Source organism: Cupressus sempervirens, chromosome 3 (assembly GCF_028749045.1).
Source record: "Cupressus sempervirens isolate cs-2001-9-10 chromosome 3, ASM2874904v1, whole genome shotgun sequence".
NCBI lineage: Eukaryota > Viridiplantae > Streptophyta > Pinopsida > Cupressales > Cupressaceae > Cupressus > Cupressus sempervirens.
In genome coordinates, this window is record NC_143120.1 from 349,438,701 (window position 1) to 349,444,414 (window position 5,714).

The following is a 5,714-nucleotide window of genomic DNA, read 5'->3' on the forward strand; positions in this document are numbered from 1 at the left end:
ATCTAGTCTAGAATCAATTTCATAAATACTTTATGAAAATAATAATTTTTGAGGTGTAACTATTCTAGAATGTTATCTCTATGATAACAATATTTTTGAAGCTAATAACACTAGTGAATTCTAAAAATAAATTTAACTTTAAATCAATTTTAGAATGTAGTTTGCTACCATAGAAGATGAGTATTTGCAAGGATATATATATATATATATATATATATATATATGATTTTTTTTGTTGAGGTTCATGGAATTTTGAATTTCTTTAATTAAGCACTAAGAACTAAAGTATCTATTCTTCTACAATCCACTCCAGCCATGATCCCAGCTTCATCCCTTATCATATGGGAGTCATACACTCAGTAAGACAGAGATCTTTATAAATTTTAATTTAAACTTGCATGATAATGCATGGATTGTATATGAATGATTTTAAAGACTATTACATCTATTGAAAATTACAAATCAAAAATATGTAATCACTGGAAGATTAATAAAGATTTACTATGTATGTCTAATTAAGGCAGTGTTCTTAAACCCAGTGTAATTGCTATTATAATAGCACCAAGACCATTTTGTATGAGCAGAATTCGCAATGCTCTCTTTAACGATAAACTTTTTATGAAATCTTTTCTAATTGACAGTTTATAATTTATGGAGCAATATGTCTAGTCATCCACATTATCATATAACAATTGCAATATTGCTAAAAATAGCGAACACCTATAAGAACATCTATCAATAAATAAGTAAACAAATAAAATTCATTGTAAATATTTCAGATTTTTAAAAAGAATTAGTCTGATGGTGAATATTTCATTTTGTACTAAAAAAAAATAAAAATTAATTAATATTTTTTTAATAGTATTTAAATCTTATAAAAAATTGACAAATTTATACAAATAAATAATTGAGCACCATGGTCTATTAGTGTTGGAGATCACTTGCAATAAAGCGCTTATCATAAAATATAAAATGGATTAAGCATAACTTTTAAAGAAATTATAAGTATCAAAGTATAATAATATTCAATTCAAATATAAATTTTACAATACCCCAATTTTAAAATTATTGGATCTTTAAAAAATCAAGCTTTCATTACCTACATAAATGATAAAGAGAAGCCACCACAAGAGACATCAACTTTCAAGGAAAAGTTTAATCTTGTATTAAACAATTCAAAATATGTAAGGATGGGGATCTGTGACTCTTGGGCTTCCTGGTTTGAATGAATTTTGCATGAGATATTATAGCAATCAAAGATTATTTAAAAGCCCGGGAAGGTTTTACTAAAAAATAACACCTGAGCAACAATAACTGTGAAACCTCAAGAGCCTACAGGTGGGTGGGCAATTTACAAGAAACAGAATCACAAAATAGTACGACAGAAATGTTTAGAAAATCCAAATATGTAAGAGGGCGGTGTAGCATTTGCAATGAGGAGAATGAAGATGATGGTGTGATAAAGTGCCACTATGAGAAATGTCCCTTCAGATTCTACCATACAAGATGCATGAACCCTATGTTGCACGCTGCTCCTCCTGCTGAAACAAAATGGGTTTGCCCATCTTGTCTCTGCAGAGAATGCTTCAAACTCAAGGATCATGCGCTTCTTGTTCTTTGCAATGGTTGTATTGATTCTTATCACATTTATTGTATGAATCTACCTCTTTCACAACTTCCAAGAAATGAATGGTTTTGTCCATCTTGTGAAGAAAAGCGAAAGAACCAAAGTCCGAGGAACAAAAAGAGAGTACCCACAGCTCCAAAGAAACCAAAAGAAAATAAAAAAATAATACAGTTATTGGAACTTCAGTAAAGATGTATTAGAGAGAGAGATTTGAACGAAGAGTTTTACCAATATACTATTTTCATTTCCTTTATTAAGTGTTTTCAGTTACTTCGAAAATTTGAGAGAAAAACTCAAGAAGGGATGGATGTATTTTTTACTATTGCAATTTTTGCTCTTTAATTGTGGAATGGTCCATTAAAAAAATTGTCCATTTCTTAGGCCTGGAAAACAAATCTGTTCAGATGAGCCTATCTAGTTTTGATGGTTTTGGGAAGACATTGGTGAAAACATGGGTGAAAAAGATATTTATTTATAATTTAAATGCTTGAAGATGAAATAATCGAATTTGGAGCTCTCTACACTTGGAAGGAATGAATCACACAAGAATGGTGGGCATTATATAATGGTGACACTTGGACATCACTTCATATGTTGACTTCATCAAGAAGTACATTAATTGTTTCGATGTGAATGATCAAGAATTCAACTTCAAGAAGATATGGCAATTGAAAAATGGTCTAGTGGACAACTGCATCACTAAGTGTTAGAGGCGCTTAATTTTGTTTACCTGATATTTTGGAGAAGAGATAAGTGACATCATTTGCACCACCTTCTTGCAAATAAGCGATGTCGTAGAAAGCTGTCAACAAAACTATGAAGACATGATGAGGTATTTGGATAGCACGTCAGTTTATTGAGGAGCTTCCACAATTGAACACAGATCGAGGGTAAGCTTAAGCTTGCACTTGCAGTGAACTTGTAAAGGGTGACTAACAATATAATGGGATATAGATCACAGATCAATCATTTAAGAGATAGCAGATCATTGAACCAATACAAGTTCCTTCGTTTTGTTTACAATGATGCCGCTTCGATCTAAGGAATACAAAGTTTTCCTAAACTAAAGAACCCTATTTTCCCTTCTCTTTCCTTTCATTGAGGGAAGAAAATGAATCGCTGCACCACTTCAATTTCCTACACTCAATCGCATGCTTTATTGGAAACACGACTTCTGTTCAAATGCCATTGTTGTTTTTCAGTGTGAATTACATGTTTCCTGTTTAAGTTCTTCGTATGGTAAGCAAAGCAATTTACAAAACCATTTTTACTATTGAGAATTGCCTCCTACTCTCAATAGAAAAAGCCAGGTCGAATAATATCATTCGTTCAGTAGGAAAAAGAATGAAAATCAGAACCAGAAGAAAAACATACAGCAACTTATAATGAGAGAGAAATTGAATCAAAAGCAATAAATTTCATCTTAATTTAGTGTTTTTATTGTGTGGGGTGCGCCAGGCTACTGCTGTAGTGCAATACAGAAGCGACGCTCGAAGGCCCTGGCAGCAAGCTACCATTGTGGGTCTTCCCCCTCAAGAAATTAATTTAATATCGTGTGGCTCATTGAGCCACGTATCAGATATTAAACTGATAAGAACAGATACTACACTTGATCTTAGCCAAAAGGCCGAGAAAGGTATGCTTTGAAATCATTCTCCCTCGCTCATTTGTACTCGCTTTTCCTCCTCACGCGTCCCCGGCTGCATGTGGGATTAATATCTCACACAACCTCAGATTTTGAGTGAGCGCGATATTGAAGTGGCCCATCAGAAGCGTACATTTGGAAGAGGATACTCCAATGTGATGTTCTAACGATACCCAAATATAAAGTCCTCTATAACTTCCAAGTATAAATGAAGTGTAATATGAATGGGACGAAATTTATAATTTTCATAAATTTATTTTATAATTGTGATATACCACATCATACAAATTATGGATGTATTAAAGTATCTATAATTGTTTCTATTGTAATTTTTAAATTACGTTCTGAAATTATTTATTACTATTGTAATTTTTGTAATATAAATTTAGATTTGTTTGATGTACGATCTTATTTTGTATGTAGTAAATATATGAGTGTATTATAAGAAGAAGGTGAAAGTAAACCTGTGATATAGTCATACAATCTAAAGGGTTTTTTTCTTTTATCAGTGGAAAAAGTTTGACACTTCAGGAGAGAAGAGATCAAATATAAAATCAAAGTGGTGTTTGGTCTACTTCTATTGGAAGTTGTTAGAGACTATTAAGGGGACTAAACAATAGGGAGTGGTTAATCTTCCTTGAGGGGCTATCAACAAGGAGGCTTGGTATTAGAGTTGGAGTCTATTTTCTCCATAATAAATATCTGTAAAACTCTATTTTATTTGTTATAATATTAATAATAGTGTACTACCCTCACCTTGCCAATTCTTAACAAATACACATACATATAAGAATGCATATACATTACATACATGTATACATACATTAACCAACATGAAGTTTTAATTTAAAATCAAGTTGCCAACTCTATCCTCAATCAAATCACTACCACTCTCGAACAACTCAAATTTCACCAAATACAGATTCCAAACAATTGTCAATCCTCCTTAGGCCCCATTTGATTTCATTGCTTCTTCTCTATGATCCTTGAAACTTTCACTTAAGGATTTCATTCTTCCTAGTTTGAGTTTCAATTTCTTGTAGAAAGATAAATTTTTCCTTGGTTAAGTGAATCTCACACTTGAACAAATAGATGCAACAAGCTCTATTTTTTCCATTTATTCTCATGAGATATGAGTGCATGTGAACCATTTCTCATGAAACATGGGTCAATGAGCTTGACTCAAAATACACACATAGAATATCACAATTTGACTTGTTGTGGAAAATATCTCCTATATATCAAATAATTCTTATTAGGGCATCATGGATCTTCCCTTCTTCAATTAGATATGTGACTTTCAGTTGATCCTTTTCTTCCCCATCTTTGTTTCTTAATTCTATTAGAGATTCATTTTCCTACTTTTTTCATTGCATTATTTCCAAAGTTAAGTTTTACCTTATTGTATGCGATACTATGAATGTCCAACTTCTCTTTCTTCATAAGCTCTAGCCTATTGTTTGTGAACAAATAATAGGTATCATACTTTCTATTGTTAGAGTTTAGATGACTTTGCACCACCCTTGTGACAAAATAAAATACCATGGTAGATTTCACAAGAGAATAGAAAGACAATTGCAACAAGATGCTAAAATGATATTACTAGTAGTTGCATGTTTATGTTAGTGCAACGATTAGCCGATAGGAGTGAAATTCTTGTGAAAGGTTCTATGTTATATAAATTTTCATTATAAGACAAAAAAATTGTTATAGTGTATTATTTTTTAGAATGTAAATATTATTTGAACTACAATACTTTAATTTTAAATAAATTAAGATTATGTGATTTTTTATATTAATAATAAAATAATTTTTCATAAATATTTAATTTTGATTAACCAAAATAGTATTTTTACTTTTGTATACCAGATTTCTTACTTTCTATTATTAATGATCTTAGATGAGTTTAATTGCATAAATAATCAACTTTAGAGAGAATTCAATGATAATATATTTTAATTATACAATTTGATCAAATTCAATTTTACAAAATAAAATAATTCTCTTATATTCCTATCAAAGATTCTAATATTCATATCTTCCAATTAATAAAACAAGAACAAAGGCAAAACTACATCACAATAGCATGTAAAGGTGGAATGAACTTAGTTATCTACAACATATGTTTCATATATTTGTATTTGGCCCAAGAGAGGAACCTTGATTTAGAGATCAAAAGAAAGCCTAGGTTTTACTCGTTGATCCCACCCATAAATCTATAAGGAAACTTTCAACAAAGAATATAACCATTTCCACATAACCCATAATAGATTTGAAATAAACACGAAATTACAATCCACATGCAAGAGAATAGACAACATACACACAAAAATGTGACACAAGATATACCCTGGGAAACCCTTAGCCTCCAAAAGCATCCATCACCATGTATTATTTAGCAAAAACACCATTGCAATACAACCATGGAAGCCTTCAAAGCCA

General features: G+C 31.1%; 1 non-coding gene across 1 annotated transcript; it reads right to left on the reverse strand.

Moving 5' to 3' along the window:
- Window positions 1-3,071: 3,071 nt before the first annotated feature.
- Window positions 3,072-3,267, reverse strand: LOC149566424 (U2 spliceosomal RNA). The gene has a single exon (XR_016363142.1). It is a non-coding gene; the product is annotated as a U2 spliceosomal RNA (small nuclear RNA).
- Window positions 3,268-5,714: the final 2,447 nt, after the last annotated feature.